The sequence below is a fragment of the Lathyrus oleraceus genome, chromosome 7, assembly GCF_024323335.1.
Source record: "Lathyrus oleraceus cultivar Zhongwan6 chromosome 7, CAAS_Psat_ZW6_1.0, whole genome shotgun sequence".
NCBI lineage: Eukaryota > Viridiplantae > Streptophyta > Magnoliopsida > Fabales > Fabaceae > Lathyrus > Lathyrus oleraceus.
In genome coordinates, this window is record NC_066585.1 from 109774705 (window position 1) to 109799913 (window position 25209).

The 25209-nt window shown below is 38.3% G+C and overlaps 1 long non-coding RNA gene across 1 annotated transcript in view; it reads right to left on the reverse strand.

Annotated features, from left to right (window-relative positions):
* Positions 1 to 10112, reverse strand: part of LOC127108055 (uncharacterized) — a 30122-nt gene extending 20010 nt beyond the window's left edge. Inside the window, exon 1 of the long non-coding RNA XR_007795949.1 lies at positions 9403 to 10112. This is a non-coding gene — a long non-coding RNA (uncharacterized LOC127108055). The remainder of the gene's footprint in view (positions 1 to 9402) is intronic.
* Between the last annotated feature and the right edge of the window lie 15097 nt (positions 10113 to 25209).

Sequence of the window (25209 nt, forward strand, 5' to 3'; positions counted from 1 at the left end):
GAAACCCATTTTTCATCTTTGATCTTCTCTTAGCAATATTTTACAAAAAGAAGGTGGATTCCCATCCAATCTCGATTCTTCGACTCGGATGTTGATCAACCTTCTTCCGAAACTTATTGACCAAGCTACCATGAAAATGAGTAGTTAAGTTCTTCATTTTGTCAAGGTTAGATGTAGATGATCATTAGCTTTGTGTGTAAATGGGATGACCTTCATTTGTAAACTCTTTAATGATGAATATAAGGTGAAAACTTTGTTTTATCGATAACTCTTTGTGTTGGTTTATGATCGAGAGATGTTTACCAACTCTTTACCTAGGTTTTCATCCAATCTTGTTTGTTAGCTAGAGATAGTAATGAATGATTTTGTTCACCATAAAGTTGAACCAAAAAGTTGTCATTTTGATAGATTGTGTTAGAGATAAACAATGGATCAAAATGGGAAAACCCATAATGTGTGTTAGAGATAAACACATTGGGAGGACTTTGTGAAATAATTGATCATCTAAAGGAGTTTATGAGTTTGTTGATCGAACATATACATGCAAAGTGATCGTCGAACCCTAACTTTGACAATATTTCTCAAATAGAAAAACCAAAACTTTTATCGCATTTTCTTACACTTTTATGCAAGCTACCGTGACTAAAACCAAAACCCCCCTTGTTACTACGAGTTAAGAATTAAAACAACTGTCGAACGGCGGCGATATCTCACAATCCCTGTGAAGACGATAACAAAAACCCGACACTTAAACCACAACCAACAAAATGGCGCCGTTTCCGGGGATTGTGAATTGATATTGCGAGCATCGCAATGTTGGTGTAAGCCCTAGAGGCCAATACTTTTGGTACTTGTATCAAATTATTTATTAATAATAAAAGGCATTTTCTTTATTATGGTTGATTAATAAAGTCCCTGGAATAGATAGTCCGTTTAATGTATTAAGTGTGACTTAATCATGAGAACACATTAAACATAAGGATACTATTCTTAAAGTATCCGTAGTCGAGCTTTAATGTGAAGTGGGATAACATTAAAGCATTAAGACTATTATGTTTGTAGACTGATGATCACATCTCATGGATCATGGATAAAGAGTTATCAAGTCTTAAACATAGGTATGAATATTATGAGTAATATCTATACCGGATTGACCCGCTATGAGAATACTATATAGAAAGTTATGCAAAGTGTCATAAGTTATTCTCATGGTGATAATAGTGTATACCACTCTTCGACCTGAAACCACTATGGATCCTAGATGTAGAGTCGAGTGCTTTGTTGCTGATCCAACGTTGTCCGTAACTGGATAACCATAAAGACAGTTGATGGGTACTCCACGAAGCATGCTGAGGGACATGAGTGTCCTAGATGGAATTTTCCAATCCTGCGTAACAGGATAAATGTCTATGGGCCCAATATTGAACTGGACAAGGGTGACACGGTCTATACCTTGTGTTCAATATAGACATAAGGGCAAAAGGGTAATTATACACATAATTATTATCACAGGAGGTTTTGTCAGATCACATGACATTTTCGTGACTTGGGTAGCAGTGATGTGTTGCTAGATATCGCTCACTGTTTATTATGTTAAATGCGTGATTTAATATAATTGCCAACGCCGCGAAAACCTATAGGGTCACACACAAAGGACGGATTGATGAGAGATAGAGTAACTAAGGAACACCGTAAGGTACGGTGCACTTAAGTGGGAGACGAAATATGGTAAGGTACCAAATACTTAAGTGATATTAGGCATATTATAAGATATGGGCCAAAATACACTTAAGTGGGCTTTTTAGCTTGAAGCCCACACAAGTGGTTCTATAAATAGAACCCCTTGGGTAGAAGCATGGTCACTCCACTCCAATCCACTCAGACAAAAATTCAAGTAGAGACTTGGAATTTTGTTTCCCTCTTTCTCTCACTCAAAGCCTTCATTCATAACAGCTAGCACTGCGATTGAAGGAATCCGTTCGTGTGGACTGAGTAGAGACGTTGTCATCGTTCAACGTTCGTGATCGCCCCGTGGATCTGTATCAAAGGTTTTGATCATTATCAGAGATCTGCATCAAAGGTTTGAATCGCCACAAGAGGTAACGATTCTATCACTGATCATGCCCATTCGTAAGGATCACTAAATGGAGAAATTTTTAAATTCCGTTGCGCCTTGGATGGCAATTCTCCTACAGTGGTATTAGAGCCACTTACGAAACCATGAATCTGATATTTGTTTTTGTTCTGTAATAATATGATTAAAGACAAAATGAATCAAATGTTAAATTGAGATCAATCAAGTTACATATATGTGATATATGTAATCCTGATGCAAAATACATTATATATGATATAGTGTTCTCGTTTCGTTCATTCAAACCCTCGATGATTGTTTTCCTTTGAGCGATCAATGGTCGTTTGCTTCTTGATCCGACATTAGTATGGTGAAGCAATGACGTGTTGATCAATCATACTGAATTAACAATCGAGATGTGTTTGACGGTCTGAAATTGGTGCATCAGGGTTAGTGACGGCACAAGGATTGTGTTGTCAGAGAGTTATGCGATTGGGGTTTGAACGCACAAGAGTTGTGCTTCCTAAACACTTTTTGGAACAGTGTTAACCGGTTAACGCGTATGGTTAACCGGTTAACGCAATGCGAAATAAATTTTTGAGTTTTTTAACAGTGTTAACCGGTTAACGCATATGGTTAACCGGTTAACGCAAGGCGGAAAACAGTTTTCCAAGACATTTTCAAACAGTGTTAACCGGTTAACGCATTTGGTTAACCGGTTAACGCAAGGCAGAAAACAAATTTTTTCAGATTTCAAACAGTGTTAACCGGTTAACGCATATGGTTAACCGGTTAACGCAAGGAAATTTTCACCCGTTCGGCTAACTCAGTGCTTTAAAAGTGTCAAGTGTTGATACGAAAAGCGACATCGATTTTAAATGAATTGTTCATTAAAATGTGATGATCGGTCGTCGAAATTTAATTTGATTTTAATTAATTAAAGGAATTAATAATAATAATAATAATAATAATAATAATAATAATAATAATAAAGTGTTTATTATTGTCTTGTGGTGATCGGTTATGGCCTTAGTTTTCCTTTGTTTTGTTTTGGGTTTTTAAAATAGGACCCGTGTGTCGTGCCTCTCTCTTAATCTCCCAAATGTAACTTCTTTTCTCATCTCACTCCCTCGTATGTAAAACGAGTTTCTTTCATGTAATGTAATGATATGAAGAAAGCAAAGAAGTCAGTGCCAAAGGAGGACAACCTTGAAGATCTTGCTTGGAGAAGCTTAGATCGTTGTAGGTTAGCTTAGGTTCTCTCATTGGCTTGGGAGAACAATTGCGCTAGGGACCATAACTGTTTCATTTTGTTTGTATGTATGTTGATGCATGTGAATGTATGTTGATGCATGTGAGAGACGATTTATATGATAAACAAGCCGGTGAGATCAGAAAAATTGCAATTCCCTCAAAATAAATATTAAGTTTTAAGCTTTCCAAGTTTTAACACTCATCAAGACTAGTATCGAATAATGTAGGTTTCGCCTACGCGAGGTGCATGTTCTATATTAGTAAGGTGCGATGGGATAATTGTAATATCCAACTGTTAAAACAATGGGTCAAACTTAACTAAACAAATTATAATAAGATTATATATATGTTTAGAAGCAAGAGTTGGGAATGATCCATATGATGGATTGGAATAAGGAGTTATTCACCCAACTGAAATTTTCGAGAGTTGTATGAGATACAATTGGAAGGAGTTCCTACCTAAATAATCTAGTTTTGTGTAATCCGCCTACGCGGACTTAGAACGAAGTGAAATATGGATCTCGACCCACTAGAAAATCTTCCAACGGGATTTTCCGAATCAAATGATGAGGGTCATTTGTTTTATGTAAAATAGTGGGAGCATATTTAATTAAAGGCCTAATTGAATATGTCAATGATACTTATATTTTCATTAATCCTTATGTAGATTATCATGACAGCAAACACCTCTAACAACATCCTGCGATCAATCCTTGATAAGGAAAAATTGTCTGGGACAAATTTCCTGGATTGGCACCGAAACCTGAGGATTATCCTCAAACATGATAAAAAGCTGTATGTCTTGGAGACACCTGTTCCTGAAGAGGAACCTCCTAGTTCTGCACCTAAGGCAGAAAGAGATGCTTATAAGAAACATGTCGATGATGCCAATGAAACTGCTTGTCTCATGCTAGCTACCATGAACTCAGAATTGCAAAAGCAACATGAGAACATGTCAGCGTTCGATATGATCGAACACCTGAAGTTGCTCTATCAAGAGCAAGCAAGGCATGAGAGGTTTGAAGTTTCAAAAGCCCTTTTTCAAGGCAAGTTAGCTGAGGGAGCCCCTGTAGGTCCCCATGTACTCAAGATGATTGGGTATGTGGAAAACCTTGAGAGATTGAGTTTTCCCCTCGGAAAGGAACTTGCGACTGATTTGATCTTGCAATCGTTGCCAGATAGTTTCAGTCAATTTGTCCTAAATTTCAATATGATTGATATGGACAAATCTCTTCCTGAACTGCTCGCCATGTTGAGAACTGCCGAGCAGAATCTGAAGTCAAAAGGGAAGTCCATTCTAATGATCGGAAATGGAAAGAGACAGAACAAAAGGCCCACTAAGCAGAGTGATAAGGGGAAGGGCAAGGAAGTTGCCAATCCCAGATCCACTGTTGCTTTGAAGCCTAGTGGAGGCATAGCAAAAGAAGGCACCTACTTCCATTGCGGTAAGACCGGACACTGGAAGAGGAACTGCCCAAAGTACCTGGAAGATAAGAAGAATGGAGTAGAGACTTCAACTTCAGGTATTTTTGTTATTAATTTATCTACTTCTGCATCATGGGTATTAGATACTGGATGCGGTTCTCACATTTGTACAAATGTGCAGGAACTAAAAAGGAGTAGAGATTTGGCAAAAGGTGAAGTCGACCTACGAGTTGGCTATGGAGCAAAGGTTGCTGCTTTAACCGTAGGAACTTTTGTATTGACTTTACCTAGTGGTTTAATAATTCAGTTAGAGAACTGTTATTATGTACCTGCAATTAGCAGGAATATTATTTCCATTGCTTGTTTGGACAAGTTTGGTTTTTCATTTATAAATAAAGAACAATTGTTGCTCAATTTATTTGAATGATATATTCTATGCTACTGCACAAATGAACAATGGACTATATGTCCTTGATCTTGAAATGCCTATTAATAACATTAATACAAAAGGGTGAAACCTAACGAGTTAAAACCAACTAGGTAAGAATATTAAAACTCTTCGATCAGATCGAAGTGATGAGTATTTAATCCTAGAGTTTGATGACCATCTGAATCCTATCCCAACTTACTCCTCCTGGAACATCCCAATGGAAGGGTGTATCTGAGAGAAGAAATCGAACCCTGTTGGACATGGTCCGATCCATGATGAGTCACACCAATCTTCCAAACTCCTTTTGAGGACATACACCATTGATATCAGCTTACACACTTAACCGTGTTCCATCCAAAAGGTTGAAAAGACACCATATGAGATATGGAGTGGTAAGAGACCACATATGTCTTACATGAAGATTTGGGGTTGCGAAGTTTATGTGAAACGACAAATTTCAACTAAGCTTAAGCCCAAATCTGACCAATGCTTATTTGTGGGGGTATCCTAAAGAAACAAGAGGATATTACTTCTACAATTCTTTGGAGGGCAAAGTGTTTGTCGCTCGAACTGGATTTTTCCTAGAAAAGGATTTTAATTCCAAAGGAACCAGTGGGAGGAAAGTAGAGCTTGAAGAAATTCAAGAATCACAAAGCATCGATACACCTATGGAGGAATTAGAGCAGGAAACACAAATGGTTGTGGAAGAGCAACCTGCTCAAATAGAACAAGACCAACGTAGGTCAGGCAGGATATGTCACCTACCTGAGATATATGGATATCTGATCAAGGTGATGTATTACTCATGGATCAAGATGAGCCTGTGACCTACTCATGGAATCTTCGTTATGATGAAACAGTAAAACTGTATGGATTCATCAAGAACGAAGATGAGACTTGTGTCTACAAGAAGGTTAGTGGGAGCATGATCGTATTCCTGGTATTATATATAGATGGCACATTACTCATTGGAATCGATATCCCTACCCTGCAACAAGTAAAGTCTTGGTTGGGGAAATGCTTTTCTATGAAGGACCTAGGTGAAGCAGCTTATATATTAGGAATCAGAATCTATAGAGATAGATCACAAAACTGCTTGGCCTAAGTCAGAGTACATACATAGACAAAGTGCTGAGACACTTTAATATGAATGATTCCAATCTGGTTATGTGTTTTGCTTAAATTGTGGCACTGTGAGCTTGAAAAGTTCAACGCAAGATGCAGTTGCTGATTCTACAACTGAGGCCGAGTATATTGCTGCCTTAAGTGCAACAAAGGAAGCTGTTTGGATCAATAAACTTGGCATAGTCCCTAGCATTGTGGATCCCATTGGTCTCTATTATGATAACAATGGTGTTATCGCACAAGCTAAGGAGCCTAGATCTCACCAATGATCCAAACACATACTTAGACGTTGTGTGAAAATATGTAAAGTACCTACACTTGACAATGTTGCTAACCCACTGACAAAGCCTATTGCGCAGCAGAAGCATGATGGCCATACTAGATCAATGGGCATACGGGGTATGCCTGATTGGCTCTAGTGCTAGTGGGAGATTGTTGGTGTAAGCCCTAGAGGCCAATACTTTTGGTACTTGTATCGAATTATTTATTAATAATAAAAGGCATTTTCTTTATTATGGTTGATTAATAAAGTCCCTGGAATAGATAGTCCGTTTAATGTATTAAGTGTGACTTAATCATGAGAACACATTAAACATAAGGACATTATTCTTAAAGTATCCGTAGTCGAGCTTTAATGTGAAGTGGGATAACATTAAAGCATTAAGACTATTATGTTTGTAGACTGATGATCACATCTCATGGATCATGGATAAAGAGTTATCAAGTCTTAAACATAGGTATGAATATTAGGAGTAATATTTATACCGGATTGACCCGCTATGAGAATACTATATAGAAAGTTATGCAAAGTGTCATAAGTTATTCTCATGGTGATAATAGTGTATACTGTCGCGGCGCGAAAAATACCCGAGCGTAAGGAACACTCGAAATATAAACAAAACAGAGTCGCCACCGAACTTTATTTATTCCCAAAGAGGGAAAGGGAAAATATCGATAAAACCCATAAAAATCAAAAAGAAATGGTCATCGCAACCAAATCGGGTTCGGGAGTCGGTTATGCAAGGGGAAGGTATTAGCACCCCTTGCATCCATCGTACTCGATGGGACCCATTTAGTTAGTTTCGTGTTAGAGTGTTAGCGTGATATCATTTTTAAACTTCTACTTATCGAGTGAGAAGAGAGAAAGAAAGAAAGGAAAGACATAAGGTTTTTTAATATTAATGTGCCTGACAAGATTTCGCAATCCTGCTCCTACGTATCTCCAGGTGCTATGAAGAACTCAAGGCATACGTAGTTCTACCCAAAGAGAACTACTGGATGGAATGCTTTTAAATAGAGTGATGTTTGGATCACATTTGAGCGATTAAACCTTTACTTGCTACTCACTCTTGGAGGCTGAAGTCTTTGTTTGTTTCGCATCAAAATAGATGTTGCATACTCTTTTCTGAAAATGTTTTCGGAGTCGCACAAGGGCGGAAAATAAGTTTGATGAGTTTGAGTTGATTTTAAGCGGAGACAGGCATCCAAGCAGGGAGCTCTATTGCAGTACTCGAATGCCCGAAGAGGAAGAGGCCTAAGCCCAATCACTCTCTCTTCATCCAAAAGTTTGTTTATGAAAATGTGACAAATTAGGTCAAGTTTCATTAACGGAAGACGATTAATCAGACATAGAGCTCTACAGCAATGTCCAAATAATCGGGAAAGAGAAGGTCGATACCCAATCAATCTTTTTCTTTTATAAGAGAAATGACCTAATTCTAGTAATTACTGTATGTTAATATGGAAGACGAATGTTTGGACATTGAGCTCTACAGCAGTATCCTAACATTCAAAATAGAGAAAGTCTAAACTTAATCAGTTTCTTCCATTTTTATTGTGAAAAGATTTTAAAAACAGAGGGACGACTTGACGTTGGATCAAGTGTCAGAAGTTGACTTATGAAAAATAATTTGGATATGGCGGGGGTTAGAAATGATGGGTTTTATTTGTTTTGAATGTGTTTTAGAATTTAAACAATTATTCAAACGGGGAGCTCTATAGCAATGTTCGAATAATTAGAGACAGAGAAAGGTCTAAACCCAGTCAGTCTATTTCCTTTTATAGGAGAACTTATCTTGATTTAGTTTGTTATCGTGGTTTAAGATGAAAAATGAATACCCAAATAGTGAGCTCTACAGCAGTATTCGAGTATTCGGAAAGGGAAAAGGTATAAACTCAATCACCTTCTTTTTCATTCCAATCTAATATTTATGAAAAGAGTTTTTTTTAGCGTAAAACAACTTAACATTAGAACAAGTGTTTGGTTTGACTTTGGTTTAGAAAGTTGTTTTTTAAATGGTTTGAAATTGAAATTGATTGAAATTATGGTGAAATATTAGTGAAATTATTTACATGTGCAATATGAAAGGGTTTCAGATGAATGATCAGATAGTCACATTACCACGACGCTAAAAACATCGCATTAGATCAAATTAATCAACGCACAAAGGAAAATAATTAACTAGTCATTTTATGGAGAAAAAAAATAGCTAACTAAATTCTAAGACGAAAGATTAATCGATTGCGGGATTAATTACTTGACAAATAAAATCAAGATGATACAAAATACAAAATAAATAAATAAATAAAATAGAAATAAGGCAACAAGGGTGTAAAATTAAATAATAAGGTGTGATTTAGCAAGATGCTCTAACCCAAAGCAATAGGCCCAATTGACAAATGTGGTTCAATTAAAACAAAACAAAACATAATAGTTAACTTAAATAAGAAACACAATCAGCAAGAAAAAAATAATAATAATAATTGATGGGATAGAAATAGGCGTTGGTTTTTCTGGGTGAGTGAGTTTTGGTCTTTTTTCAAATTTGTTTACCTACCAATCAGGCCGGGACACGTGGCAACCAATTTATTTAACAATTAAAAAAAACAATACAAAACTTATGAAGAGAGAGAAATTAGAAATCTTCTTTTAAAACTGCTCATCCCTTTCCATCGTATACATATCTCTATTTTTTACCATGAAAATAAAAACAAATTTCTCCATACCAAGCATCATAATAAAAATATCACACAATTTTTTTTAAAAGATCCACTACAATGAAATCATAATAAATTATAAAAAAGAAGTGATTACCGATAATGAAAATGGTGGTGGTGAGGTGCTCCCGAAGCGGCGTTGCCGGCGGAAATGGCGGTGAAATTGGTGGGAACACGCGGCCAGTTTCCGGCGTGACTAAGGTTAATGAAGAAGTGTTTTGGCTCTGTGTGGTGAGAGAGATAAATCTTTCATTGCATATTTTTCTTTTTGATAAGTTTTTTTTAGAGCTTTAAGATATGTGTCAATGATAGGAGTGAGGTTTGTTGGATTTATGTGAGAGCTGTCATAGCCTCTTGTGTTGAAAAAAATAGAAAAGAGATTTTAATGGTTGTAATTTTTGGTTTATGGTGTAGTTGGTGTTGATAGTAATGGTTTTGATAGTGATGATGAGAGTTCTTATTGTAAAAATAAATAAATAAAGGTTATGGAATTGTTGTTGATGGTTTGAACATGAATGGTGATGCTATGGTAGTCTTAATGAATGTGCAAGGTTGTTGGTTGTTGTTGGTTGTCTCACTGTGATGGAGTTTATATATGATTGATATAGAAGAAGATAAATAGTGAAGTATGTGGTCTTTATGATATATAGAAGTAACGGAGAACATGAAGTATGTTCATGGTGTAAGAGGTTCTGTTAATTGAAAAAGAAGATAGTATATGAGTTATTTATGTTGTGATTGGGATGTGAATTTTTATCTCTGCTACTCATTTTCACATGAGAGAGAAAAAGATGAATTAAGGAAGGAGTGTGTTATATTTTTTTGTGGACTAAAGTTGGAGGCGTGTCCTATTTGTGATGGTAGAAACTTGGGGACGCGTGGAGGTGCATGGTTGGAGGAAGAAAGATATTTTTACTCTTTTTTTTATAATTAAAACTTAATTCTTAAATTTTCAAAAAAAGCTAAAAATAAAAAATAAAAGTTAATAAATACAATTTTTTTAAGATTAAAATAAAATTATATCTATAACACATGATTAATTCTAAATAATCTTATTAATAAAATTGGTTAAAAAAAATAAAAATAATGACATAAAAAATAACAAAAATTGGACGTCAAAATGCCCGAAAAAATAAAATGAATGCACCAAACTTATCATACAAGTTTCCATCAGATTTTGAAATAAAAAATGATCGGTTAAAAGGCTCAGACGGATTAAAATACGACCGTAAAAGTAGGCGAAAAATTAAAATGAGCACGCCAAATTAAAATATGTGAATCCTAGATTAATAAAACTGACGTCTGCAAGCTCAATTTTCAAATTTTCCGCCCGATAATTCGACGTACAATTGAGAAACGATTCGACCAGTCTGTCTGTAAATTTGAAAAATTAATTCGAGCGACATTTTAAGTGTTATGCGAAATTAAATGCATGTTGTGACAAGTATAAAATGTAAACGACTTTTAAATGCATTGAACCATGGATGGACAATTAGATGCAAATGAATCGCTCTTGGACCATTTGCTTCTAATTCTTAAACACAAACAAAATCCTACAAAGATCCAAATGACGACAACTCTTGTAAGTCACCCCCTGAACCTCTAAAACATGACGCAACAGAAATAAACAATGTACTGAGGTTGAGAAATCAATTATTTTGACTTTTTAATCAACAGACGACTAAACGAATGTCATCGAAACCAAATAAAGTATCAGAGCTCCTGACTTTTCATCTAAATCCTGATGAGTACTTTTAACTTATGAAATACACGACAAAATGGATAGATTATACTATGTTGATGCGAGTGAAAAAAACTTAGGGTAAAATTTAGGGTATGACATATACCACTCTTCGACCTGAAACCACTATGGATCCTAGATGTAGAGTCGAGTGCTTTGTTGCTGATCCAACGTTGTCCGTAACTGGATAACCATAAAGACAGTTGATGGGTACTCCACGAAGCATGCTGAGGGACATGAGTGTCCTAGATGGAATTTGTCAATCCTGCGTAACAGGATAAATGTCTATGGGCCCAATATTGAACTGGACAAGGGTGACACGGTCTATACCTTGTGTTCAATATAGACATAAGGGCAAAGGGGTAATTATACACATAATTATTATCACAGGAGGTTTTGTCAGATCACATGACATTTTCGTGACTTGGGTAGCAGTGGTGTGTTGCTAGATATCGCTCACTGTTTATTATGTTAAATGCGTGATTTAATATAATTTCCAATGCCGCGAAAACCTATAGGGTCACACACAAAGGACAGATTGATGAGAGATAGAGTAACTAAGGAACACCGTAAGGTACGGTGCACTTAAGTGGGAGACGAAATATGGTAAGGTACCAAATACTTAAGTGATATTGGGCATATTATAAGATATGGGCCAAAATACACTTAAGTGGGCTTTTTAGCTTGAAGCCCACACAAGTGGTTCTAAAAATAGAACCCCTTGGGTAGAAGCATGGTCACTCCACTCCAATCCACTCAGACAGAAATTCAAGTAGAGACTTGGAATTTTGTTTCCCTCTTTCTCTCACTCAAAGCCTTCATTCATAACAGCTAGCACTGCGATTGAAGGAATCCGTTCGTGTGGACTGAGTAGAGACGTTGTCATCGTTCAACGTTCGTGATCGCCCCGTGGATCTGTATCAAAGGTTTTGATCATTATCAGAGATCTGCACCAAAGGTTTGAATCGCCACAAGAGGTAACGATTCTATCATTGATCATGCCTATTCGTAAGGATCACTAAATGGAGAAATTTTTAAATTCCGCTGCGCCTTGGATGGCAATTCTCCTACACGCAATAGTTGCTTAATTTTTAACTTTTGAATTTTTGACTTGTGCTTGTAATTTGTTTGGTTTAGTGTGCAACTTTCGTTTTATGTGAGGGCAGGTTCCTGAGGACGAACTTCTTTTTGATCCTGAGTTCAAAAGAACCGCAAGGAGACTGAATAGCAGAACGAGACGAAGGAGGCAACAAGCTAGACAACGATAAGAACAAGGAGAAAGTTCTTCTACAACACATCCACCACCTTTCATACCTATCATGGATCAACCACCACAACCACCGCCCATGTCCACACCTTATGATAACAGTCCAAGGAATACTGCTCAGTTTGCCAACCACACGGGAAGGCAAGCCGAGATGAAAATGGGAACTCTTAACCTACTATATGGAAGTCCATTCACCGGAATGGACCATGAAGATCCCTTTGCTTTTCTCACCAAATTTTATGAGATATCATTGGTGGCCGGAGTTGATCAAGCTCAAGAGCTACCGTTGTTCAAAAGATTATTTCCCCACGCTTTGCTCGGCAAAGCAAAAGATTGGTACTTGGATCAAACACCTGCAGTCATGACGAATTGGAACGTGTTGGAAGAGAAGTTCATTGAAAGATTTTTCTCCCACAACCGTTTCATGGAATCCAAAACGGCAATCTCCGTGTTTTCACAAGGGACCAACGAATCATTGAATGAGGCGTGGGAAAGATTCAAATCCATGCTTCGGAAGTGTAAAGGACATGGTTTTGACGAATTGACTCAAATCCATATTTTCAAGAATGGCCTTCAACCAAATTGCAAAACTTTGTTGGATGCTACCTCGGGTGGTTCTTTGTTGTCTAAAAGCGCAGAAGAAGCTACAGATATCATTAACCGAATGGCTCTAAATGACCTTCAAAGTCAAAGTAGAGGCAACTCTTTGAAGAAACCGGGAGTGCTTGAACTTAGGACGAACGATGCCATTCTTGCCCAAAACAAACTCATTTCACAACAAGTCGAACTCTTAACTCAACAAATAAAAGAGTTGAGAGAACCTTCAAAAGCTAAATAAATAGCTTGTTGTGAGCTTTGCAAAGGTGAGCATGACACCGGATTTTGTCCACCTCCCGGGTCCGAAGAAGTGAATTACATGGCGAACCAACGAGACTACCAACCGAGGCAACAACAACAACAACCGTATCAACCACATCCTCAAAATCAACAACAACACTTTCAAGGGAATCAAGGGTTCCAACTAAGGGGTAACTACTACCATAACCAAGGTTATGGGGGTGGTAATTCTAGCCGTCAAAACCCTCCCCAAAATCCTTACCAACCTCAACAACCGCCGGTCGTGACTTCAAAATTGGAAGAGACGTTGACACAATTTATGCAAATGTCGATGGCTAATCAAAAGAGCAACGATGCGGCAATAAAAAATCTCGAGACTCAAGTCGGACAACTTGCTAAACAACTAGCGAAACAACAACCCGATCCATCTTTCTCGGCGAACACGCAAACAAATCCTAAAGAGCATTGTAAAGCGATAACGACGCGAAGTGGAAGGGAGTTGATTAGTGAGAATAAAAAAAGAGATGAGAGTGAAAAAAGAGAGGAAGAAAAAAATGATGAGGAGAAAATAATAAAGGATAGTATTGATGGTGAAGTTGGGGAGTGGAGCGAGGAAGAAGTTGAAAAGGACGAAAAAAATGGTGAAGTTGAAAATAAAGAAAGTGTGGAAGTCGAAAAAAATAAGAATGATGAAGTGATAGTGGAGGAAGTGAAAAAGAAAAGAGCGAGGAGTTCTAGAGTTGCTAAAGGAAAGGAGGTAGTGAGCGCTACTCCAATCCAAAACCTTCCATATCCACATGCTCCATCTAAAAGGGAGAATGAACGACATTACGCCCGGTTCATGGATATTTTCAAACAACTGCAAGTGAACATTCCGTTTGCCGAAGCACTGGAGCAAATGCCTAAGTATGCAAAATTCATGAAAGACATACTTACAAAAAAGAGGAGGTATACGGAACCGGAGACCATTGTCCTAGATGCGAGCTGTAGTGCAATCATTCAAAGGACGCATCCAAAAAAAGAGGTTGACCCGGGCCGAGTCACTTTGCCGGTTAAAATTGGTGATGTCTATGTCGGAAAAGGACTAATTGATTTGGGGTCAAGCATTAATCTTATACCATTGTCTATTGTGAAGAGGCTTGGCAACATTGAAATTAAGTCCATCCGGATGACTTTGCAATTAGCCGATAAGTCGACTACCCATCCTCATGGTGTAGCCCAAGATGTTTTGGTTAAAGTCGACAAATTCTTTTTCCCGGTCGATTTCATTGTGATTGATATGGAAGAGGACGACGATGCTCCGCTCATTCTTGGTCGACCGTTCATGAAAACCGCATGCATGATGATAGACGTTGACGACGGTTTGATGAAGGTAAGGGTCCAAAATGAAGAAGTTACATTTGACCTATTCGAAGCCATGAAGCATTCAAATGATAGACGTGATAGTTTTCGCATTGATGCGATTGAAGAGGCAACCTTTGAATTTTCTAAGCATATTCATGAGATATCTCCTATGGAGTTAGCTCTTGATGACTCCTATGAAGTTTTCACAGTTGAAGAAGAGCAAGCTCTTGATGAATGCTTAAGGGAACTTTATAGTTTAAACGAACTACAACCGTGGGAAGTTGAGGAGGAAGACTTGAAGAAGGAGGTTAATGAAGAAAAATCGCCAATTGAATTGAAAATGTTACCTTCTACTTTGAAGTATGCATTCTTCGACGATACCGAAGCCAAGCCCGTTATCATAAGCAATCTTTTGACAAAGAATGAAGAAGCCCGTTTGATCGAGGTGTTGAAAAAGAATCAAGAAGCCATAGGTTGGACTCTTTCCGATCTCAAAGGAATTAGTCCTTCCTATTGTATGCACAAGATCTTAATGGAAGAGGATTTTAAGCCAGTAGCTCAACCACAACGCCGCTTAAATCCTACTATGAAGGAAGTTGTTAGGAAGGAAGTTGTTAAGTTGTTGGATGCGGGAATGATCTACCCGATTTCGGATAGCCCATGGGTTAGTCCTGTGCATGTGGTTCCGAAGAAAGGTGGCATTACCGTAATTCGAAATGAAAAGGATGAATTGATCCCGACCAAAGTTGCAACGGGGTGGCGTATGTGTATTGATTATAGGCGGTTGAATACCGCAACTCGAAAAGACCATTTCCACTCCCGTTCATGGATCAAATGTTAGAAAGACTCTCGGGGCAACAATATTATTGTTTCTTAGATGGCTATTCCGGGTATAACCAAATTGCGGTTGACCCGACCGATCATGAAAAGACGGCTTTCACATGTCCCTTTGGAATTTTTGCATACCGTAAAATGCCCTTTGGGTTATGCAATGCACCGGCGACTTTCCAAAGATGTGTGCAAGCTATTTTTGCCGATCTTATCGAGAAAACAATGGAAGTCTTTATGGATGACTTCTCAGTATTTGGTGGTTCCTTTAGTCTATGCTTGGCAAACTTGGAAACGGTGCTTGAAAGATGTGTGAAGACAAACCTTGTTCTTAATTGGGAGAAGTGCCACTTCATGGTGACCGAGGGGATCGTGCTTGGGCATAAAGTCTCTTCAAGAGGGCTTGAAGTTGATCGTGCTAAAGTTGAAGTGATTGAAAAGTTACCTCCTTCGATGAATGTGAAGGGAATCCGAAGCTTTTTGGGGCATGCCGGTTTCTATCGGCGCTTTATCAAAGACTTCTCAAAGGTAGCTAAGCCTTTGAGTAATTTGCTAGCTAAGGACCAGGTATTTCTTTTAACTGATGAGTGTTTACAAGCATTTGAGATTTTAAAGGAAAAATTGGTTACCGCTCCAATTATAGTCGCTCCAAATTGGAATTTAAATTTTGAGCTCATGTGTGATGCGAGCGACTATGCAATCGGAGCGGTATTAGGCCAAAGAAAAGAGAAAAAATTTCATGCGATACATTACGCAAGTAAAGTTCTTAATGAGGCTCAAATTAACTATGCCACCACTGAAAAATAATTACTTGCGATAGTGTATGCGCTTGAAAAGTTTAGGTCTTATCTTATAGGGTCCAAAGTCGTAGTGTATACCGACCACTCGGCGATTAAATATTTGCTCACCAAACCGGACTCGAAGCAAAGGCTCATTCGTTGGATCCTCTTGTTGCAAGAATTTGATGTTGAAATCAAAGACAAGAAAGGATCGCAAAATTTGGTGGCGGATCATTTATCTCGCTTAGGTGGAGGTTACCGCTTCAGAGAAGGAAATCCGGGAAGAGTTTCCTGATGAAAAACTTTTCAAAATTCAAGTTAGGTCGTGGTTTGCAGACTTTGCGAACCACAAGGCTAGTGGTTTGGTGCCTCCCGACCTAACTTCGAACCAAAAGAGGAAATTTCTCTCGGATGCCAAGTACTACGTATGGGATGACCCATATTTGTTTAAGTTGGGTGGTGACAACCTTTTGAGAAGGTGTGTTACCGGCGATGAGGCGCAGAGCATCCTTTGGCATTGTCACAACTCGCCTTATGGCGGACACTATAATGGGGTAAGAACGGCCACTAAAGTCCTTCAGTCGGGATTTTATTGGCCCATTATTTTCAAAGGCGCACATGCCCATGCACAAAGTTGTGATAGTTGCCAGAGAAGCGGTAGGATTGGTAAGAGAGACGAGATGCCTCTCCAAAACATCCAAGAGGTTGAAGTATTTGATTGTTGGGGTATCGATTTTGTAGGACCATTCCCACCCTCTTATGGTAACGAGTATATGCTTGTGGCAGTTGATTACGTTTCTAAGTGGGTTGAGGCGATTGCCTCACCTCGTGCGGATGCGAAAACGGTAATAATTTTTTTGAAGAAAAACATATTTTCCCGTTTCGGAACCCCCCGAGTGTTGATTAGTGACGGAGGGTCACACTTTTGTAATGCACCGTTGGAAAACATTTTAAAACATTACGGTGTATCACATAGAGTGACGACTCCGTATCACCCACAAGCTAATGGTCAAGCCGAAGTCTCTAATCGTGAGATTAAGAGAATTCTTGAAAAACCGTGTCAAATTCGAAAAAAGAGTGGTCACAAAAATTGGATGAAGCGTTATGGGCATACCGTACCGCTTTTAAAGCTCCAATTGGGCTAACTCTGTTTCAATTGGTGTTTGGTAAAACTTGCCATTTGCCGATCGAATTGGAGCACAAAGCCTTGTGGGCTCTGAAATTATTAAACTTTGATAAGCATTTGGCCGATGAGAAAAGGAAAGTGCAACTGCTTGAGTTGGAAGAGATGCGCAATGCCGCATATCACTCAAGTTGGTTGTATAAAAAAAGGTAAAAAAATATCATGACAAAAAGCTTCGAAAGAAGGAATTTGTGCCTGGACAGTTGGTCCTATTGTTCAATTCCAGGTTGAAGCTATTCCCCGGAAAGTTGAAATCTAAATGGTCCGGGCCATTTCGGGTCAAAGAAGTCAAGGAATATGGAGCTATTGTCATTGAAGACTTGGACAAGAAGGAGAGTTAGACGGTTAATGGCCAATGTTTGAAGGTTTATCTCGGCGGTCATGTGGATCGCGGGAGTTGTGCTATCTCCTTGGATGCTCCTTAGTGAGCATCGAACCGTCGAGCTTATCCGACGTTAAACAAGCGCTTGTTGGGAGGCACCCCAACATTGTAAGTATTTACAGTTTTCTGTTATGTTGTATTGGTGTCCCATTTGAAAAACCTTGCTGAATGTGCTTAACCTACTGTTTTGAAAAAACAGAATGCTGTCATGCTTGCTAGCTGCTCGCTAGGCAAAGCAGTAGCGAGCGCTGCGTGGCAGAACTCATTTAATTTTCAGCAGGACACTCTTTTGGGCCCAAAAACCATTTTTAAAGTGTGCACTCACAAACTCTGAACTCCAGAACTCACACACACGCTCTCACATTCATTCTCACACAAACCCTAATTGTGCTTTGCAAACCCAGTTGTGCATTTCAATTTCAATCGATCTCTCCACTAAGGTTTGTCCTATCTCATTACTTTATGCTTTCACTTTGTAAATTTCTGAAGTATGTGACATTTAGGGTGAATTTGGTAGTGAGGGTATCAATAGGTTTTGCATCTGGGTATAGAGTTGCATGTATCTTAGAACAATCCTTTGCATGATAAATTATTTTGTTTCTGAAAGGGATACCATGGGACTTAGGTTTTTCTGGAATGTGGTTGTTAAACATTGCAGAACCCAAAACCCGTAAGATTTGCTAGTATCTCGCTAGGCGAATCAGTGGCGAGCATTCGCTGCCACTTCGCTAGGCGAAGCAGCAGCGACCATGACAGTAGTTGGAATTCTGTTTTGCTTTCTGATCTGTTTTGTGTTTGTGTTGTTTCCTCTCTATGTCTTTGCAGATGGCATCCAAGTCCAGCATTTCGAAAAAAAGAAAGGTCGGGAGCACTTCCCGTACCGTGCCCATACAGTTCGACACCGACAAATTTGTCGGGGCAAAACAAGCGGCTAGATATGTGGCTTTGGAAAAGCGATTTTTTTTGCCAGAAAAGAGATTTATAATCAACCCCGAAGGCACCTATCGTACATTTTCCGGGTTGATTCATAGCAAAAAGTGGGACCGGTTGATATCTCCCCTTGAGCATTATGACATCGAAATAGTGCGTGAGTTCTACGCGAACGCACTACCGAACGACGACGAGCCATTCACATGGACGACTAGAGTGTCCGGCCGTACAGTTGCGTTCGATCGGGATACAATCAACCGGGTGTTGGGTGAACCGCTCCATCTGGGAGCGAATGAGAGGGACACTTACCATCGGGATTTGAGGCTACACAGAGATACCGATTCAATTTCTGCTGCCCTGCTATTTGAAGGGAAATCAGTTGAGTTGAACCCATCTGGGGTTCCGATGAGATACCATAGGGAAGACATGATTCCCATGGCTCAGCTGATCCTTATGTTGGTTCTGACAAATATAAAACCCAAGTCTCACACCTCAACCGTGCCGATCCCAGTGGCACACTTAGTTCATTGCATTCTCACGAATATCCAGATTGATGTAGCGAAGATAATTGCTTTAGAGTTGAAGTCCGTGATTGAGAGCGGGCTAAAGTCGGGGGCACGAGTTAACTGTCCCCTTGCTTTCCCGTGTCTCATCATGGCTTTGTGCCAACATGCGAGGGTAAAGCTACCCTCCCGGAGTCAAGTGAGGATCCCGCCAGCTATCGATGACAGATATGTGGCCAAGTACTGCAAACTGAAGAACTTAAGGAGTAATTCAATTGCTAATGTTACCGGGGCTTCTAATGGTCCTGGTACTTTTGCTCAGGGATCCGATCCTTTCCAGCAGGTTGTCTGCAACTACAATTGGGATTGGATGGCGGCAACTCAGCGCGCCATGCTTGATATTCATGATTCTATGCAACTGTTACAGTTGCAGGTGCTTGACCCCTCCGGTGAGCACTCGATGATGACGCGTGAGCAGTTTCTGCAGCACGCTAGCTGGCCTGTGGACAGGCCTATTTTCGGAGAGGGGGCGGGTGTCAGTGCTTCTGTTGCTGGTGTTTCTGGTGGTGCTGAGGATGATGGTGACGACGATGATGATGATGATGATGCTACCGGTTCTGAAGCCGGTAGTGATGAGGGTTTTGAGTCCTTTGAGGGCTAAGTTTGTTTTATTTTATTGTATTTTTAGATTTGTTGTATTTTGGTATTGGTTATGTACTTTTGGGGTGTTTTGTCCCTGATGCACATTTTAAAATTTTTAAGTAATAGTATTGTTTATGTTTTTAATTTGTGTGTTTGGTTTACATTTCTTTTGTTTTAATAAAATTTTGGTTGATTGAGTGTCAAACCTTCTAGATTGGTTTCTCCTCAAAAGAAGTATCCAATGAAGGTGCATCCGAGCTTGGATGGCAATGATAAAAATAAACAAGTGAATAATGCTAAGGTACATGGTTACCTCCGGTTAGAATTTTAGAATGCATTAAGAACTTTACTCTTTTTTGTAATTGAATATTGTTCTTTTTGCAACATAATTGAATGAATGTTTCATCTAGGATTTAAAACCACAAATTGTGAGGAAACCTCCATTGTACACTTAAATGCTGGATTCTAATAAACTTTGTTGATTCATTTGATTCATGCTTTGTCTTTTATTATTGTGAATTTGTGGAAGCAATTAGAAATGATCGAGGCGCTTGTTTTCTTATGAGCACAACCAGCTCCAAATACAACTTACCCGTGAGCAGAGAGAGTATTCGTTAACCCCCGTTGAGCTTAAACAGTTGAATCTCAGCTTGAAATAAGCGAGATATCAAAAATCTTTTTTCTTGAAACCCGGAAAATTTTGATAATTGTTCTTTTGCCGTAAAAAGTCAAGAGCATTCACTTAGGGTAATAAGTTGGGGAGAACGAAAAAGAGAATCGGTAAGTGCCACAACTCTTGAAAAACCGAGCAAGCATTGAAAAAAAATAATAAAAAAATGAGAAAAGAGAAACATATGTTTTGTGAATACGATGTGAAAAGAAAAGAAAAAAAATAGAGAAAATGAAAATGAATGCTTGCTTGGAAGAAAAATAGTGAAAAACAAAAATTGAGTTGTGAAATAAGAGTTGTGAAGGTTTCAAATGAGAAACAAAGGGAACGAAGTTGAGATGTGTAAATAGTGTACAATGAATGTCTCTTTTGCATCGGCAGTCTCGTTTTCAATGGCCTTAGAAATGACCCTTGTTTGTAAACCTAACCAAGCTACAACCGAAAAGCCCTTAGTGATCTTCGTGCTTCCGCATTTTTATTTATAATTGTTAGACATTGTATGAATTGAATTGATTTCTTCATTGTTTGTTGGAGAGAGAGATTGTCCCCGCGGTTGCAAACGCGTAATTTCTTCAATCCTTATTCGAAAAGGAGAGATAGGGTGATTCATTCAAGATAATATTGTTGTGGATTGTTACATGTTTTACATTGCTATTAAGTTTTAGTTCTTGTGTATTATGTTATTCTAACCATTGGGAATTTGTATCTGGTTGATTCGCTTGTGTTTGAGCCGTTTTATCCAACTTCGGAGAAACCTTTTTCTTAAAGCAAATCCTCTTGTCCTTCAAGAGGCATACTTTGCTTGAGGACAAGCAAGAATCTAGTTGGGGAGAGTTATTAGATGCCCAAAAGTGCTTATTTGAGCTATCAAATATGGGCATCTTTCACTCCTTTTTGTTGCTAAAGTGTTCGAAACCGCCTTTGTTTTAGATGAATTGCAATACAATGTTAAACGATCTTGGTACCTTTAATTTGTGTGTTATTGTGCAGGAATTAGGCATGAAATAATAGAAAATGAAGGCACAAGAAAGTTGGCAAAGGGACTAAGAGAAGAAAGCATTCATCAGCATGCTCGCTAGGCGAGTGGTGTAGCGAAGTGCTCGCTAGGCGAGCTGCTAGCGAGCATTGCCAGAATTTTACAGTAGCAAAAGTCAGCAAACTCGCTAGGCGAACAGCCAGCAAAGGTGGTAGCGAACGCGCCCGGACTTGGTCAAAAGCACAGCCAGCACTTACTCGCTAGGCGAGCCACTAGCGAGCTCCCAGCGAGCAATTCCAGTAGCAAAACCACCAAAACTCGCTGGAGCGAGGGTTGAAGCGTAGGCTTCGCCTAGCGAACATGCAGTTTGGACTTGGAAGATTCTTTTGGGCGCAGGTGCCTCTGGTGCCTATTTTGGGGCTCGCTAGGCGAACAATTCTGCTCGCCTAGCGAGCATGATAGCTCAGACAACAGTAGTATAAGTAGCAGGGGCTACTTTTTGGAACCATACTTTTGTACTTTCAACACTTAGCATTTTTTAGATATTTTTCCAGCATTATTCTAGAGATATTTTGTAACCTAAAAACCCATTTTTCATCTTTGATCTTCTCTTAGCAATATTTTACAAAAAGAAGGTGGATTCCCATCCAATCTCGATTCTTCGACTCGGATGTTGATCAACCTTATTCCGAAACTTATTGACCAAGCTACCATGAAAAGGAGTAGCTAAGTTCTTCATTTTGTCAAGGTTAGATGTAGATGATCATTAGCTTTGTATGTAAATGGGATGATCTTCATTTGTAAACTCTTTAATGATGAATATATGGTGAAAACTTTGTTTTATCGATAACTCTTTGTGTTGGTTTATGATCGAGAGATGTTTACCAACTCTTTACCTAGGTTTTCATCCAATCTTGTTTGTTAGCTAGAGATAGTAATGAATGATTTTGTTCACCATAAAGTTGAACCAAAAAGTTGTCATTTTGATAGATTGTGTTAGAGATAAACAATGGATCAAAATGGGAAAACCCACAATGTGTGTTAGAGATAAACACATTGGGAGGACTTTATGAAATAATTTATCATCTAAAGGAGTTTATGAGTTTGTTGATCGAACATATACATGCAAAGTGATCGTCGAACCCTAACTTTGACAATATTTCTCAAATAGAAAAACCAAAACTTTTACCGCATTTTCTTACACTTTTATGCAAGCTACCGTGACTAAAACCAAAACCCCCCTTGTTACTACGAGTTAAGAATTAAAACAACTGTCGAACGGCGGCGATATCTCACAATCCCTGTGGAGACGATAACAAAAACCCGACACTTAAACCACAACCAACAATATACATTGATCCATGGGGTTTTCAATAAACCCAAATGAAGATATCGTTTCATGGAATTTAAGATACCATTGACGAGAGGCTTGTTTTAAACCATATATGAATCTCTTAAGCTTGCAAACCAAATGCTCACCACTATTAGAAGAGAAACCTTCAGGTTGTTTCATATAAACCTCCTCCTCTAAATCACCATTAAGAAAGGCTGCTTTCACATCCATTTGATGCAACTCATGGCCAAAATGTGCAACTAATTCCAAGATGATACGAAGAGAATCTTTCTTAGATACCGGAGAAAAAGTATCAGTGTAATTGATTCCCTCCTTTTGAGTAAATCCCTTAGCAACGAGTCTGGCCTTGTATCTCTCAATGTTGCCTAATGAATCTTTCTTGGTTTTAAAGACCCATTTACAACCAATGGCCTTTGCCCCATTAGGTAACTCTACAAGATCCCATACATTGTTGTTTTTCATGGAATTCATTTTATCATTCATGGCATCATACCACAAGTTTGACTCTTTGCAACTCATGGCTTGTCTAAAGCTCTCAGGATCATTCTCAGCTCTAACATTATAGTCAGATTCTTGTAGATACACAATATAATCATTAGGAATATCTTATTTTCTTGTCCTAGTAGATCTTCTTAATGTTTGACCAACATTTTCTTGTGGATCTTGTTGTTCGACTAATTGTTCATCATCTTGATGACCAACTTGATTTACTGGATCATCAGTAGCTTGTGGAGTCTCGATGATTGGTTGATCAACATCCATTTGAACTTGAGGGATGTTGTAAATAGTAACCAATATATTACTTGAAGTGGAAGGTTCATACTCTATATGATCATGCATAGAAATTGAATTTTTGATTTGATCGCTCCCACTAGTCAAATGATTTTCAAGAAACTTTGCATTTCTTGACTCCACAATCTTAGTTGTATGAGATGGACAATAAAATCTATAACCTTTAGACCTTTCGGCATATCCAATGAAATACCCACTAATGGTCATCGAATCTAGTTTCTTTTCTTGTGGGTTATAAATCCTCACCTCAGACGGACATCCCCAAACGCGCATATGTCGTAAACTCGACTTCCATCCTTTAAATAACTCAAATGGTGTCTTTGGGACAACCTTGGATGGAACCCGGTTTAGAATATACACAGTCGTCTTTAGTGCTTCTTTCTTGATATCACCTTGTGGCGGTATTTTAAATTTCCCCTTTTGATTGGCTTGTGACTTGTCAGTTTTGAAAGCTTTGTTCTTCCCGTGAGTGCTTGTCAGCAATGCACTCTCACTCTGTTCCATTACAAGCCTTTCTTCTTCCTGAACACACATGGTCATTAATTCATTGATTGACCATTTGTCTTTATGTGTATTGTAGGAGATCTTGAAAGGCCCATACTCAGACGGAAGAGAGTTCAGAATATAGTGCACCAGGAAGGAGTCAGACATATCAACCTCAAGTTTCTTAAGTTGAGCTGAAATGTCACGCATTTTCATTATGTGCTCACACACACCTTTCACACTGATGAGTCGGTAGGAGGAAAATTTCATAATTAATGTGCTTGCCAAAGCCTTTTCAGAAGTGACGAACTGATCGTCAATGACTTTCAGCAAATCACAGACATTCTCATGCTGATCGATAGAACCACGTATTTCACCTGTGACCTTAGTCTTAATGAACATCACACTGAACCAGTTGGATCTCTCCCACCGCTCATATAGTACGATTGCGGTTGGAGTACTTTCATCTGTAATTGCAGATGGTTCATCTTTTCTAATAGCATAATCTATGTCCATCCATCCTAGATGGAGGAGAATTCTTTCCTTCCACACCTTATAGTTATCTCCTTTGAGCTCGAGAATATCACATCGGATATCAGAAAAATTAGCAGATTGAAAAGCTAAAAAGATAAACAAAATTGATGTCAAAATTTGAGGCATAAATATTATCCAAATTGTATGTATTATCAATATAAACATATCATAAAATAAATCTTGCAACATAAAAATTACCTGTGGGCTAAATTTTAATGTAATAAGATTTTAAAAAAAGAATCGATAGATTTTTCAAACCTCACACTTTACGTGCATGACATAATTTTGTTTTTCTATCCAAAATACTTTATGATAAAACTATCAAATTATGTACCAATTCATAATTCCTGTGGGCAAGTTATGAAAATATTTTGACATTTTATCCCAATTAATCATACAAATATAATAAAAATTCCTATAGGATAAAATTCATTATACCACGTATAATTAATTACAATTTTATGTCTAATAATTTATGTGATCTCAAAACTTTAAAAAAATAAACTCAATTAATTTAAGGATGTTGTGGCTAATCCAAATTAATCAAAATTATAATGATCACTAGACATAGTAACTCAATTATATGAGAGAACAAAATTAAATAAATAAGAACTCTTATACAATTGCTTAACAAAATAATAATATTATAAATCAATTTT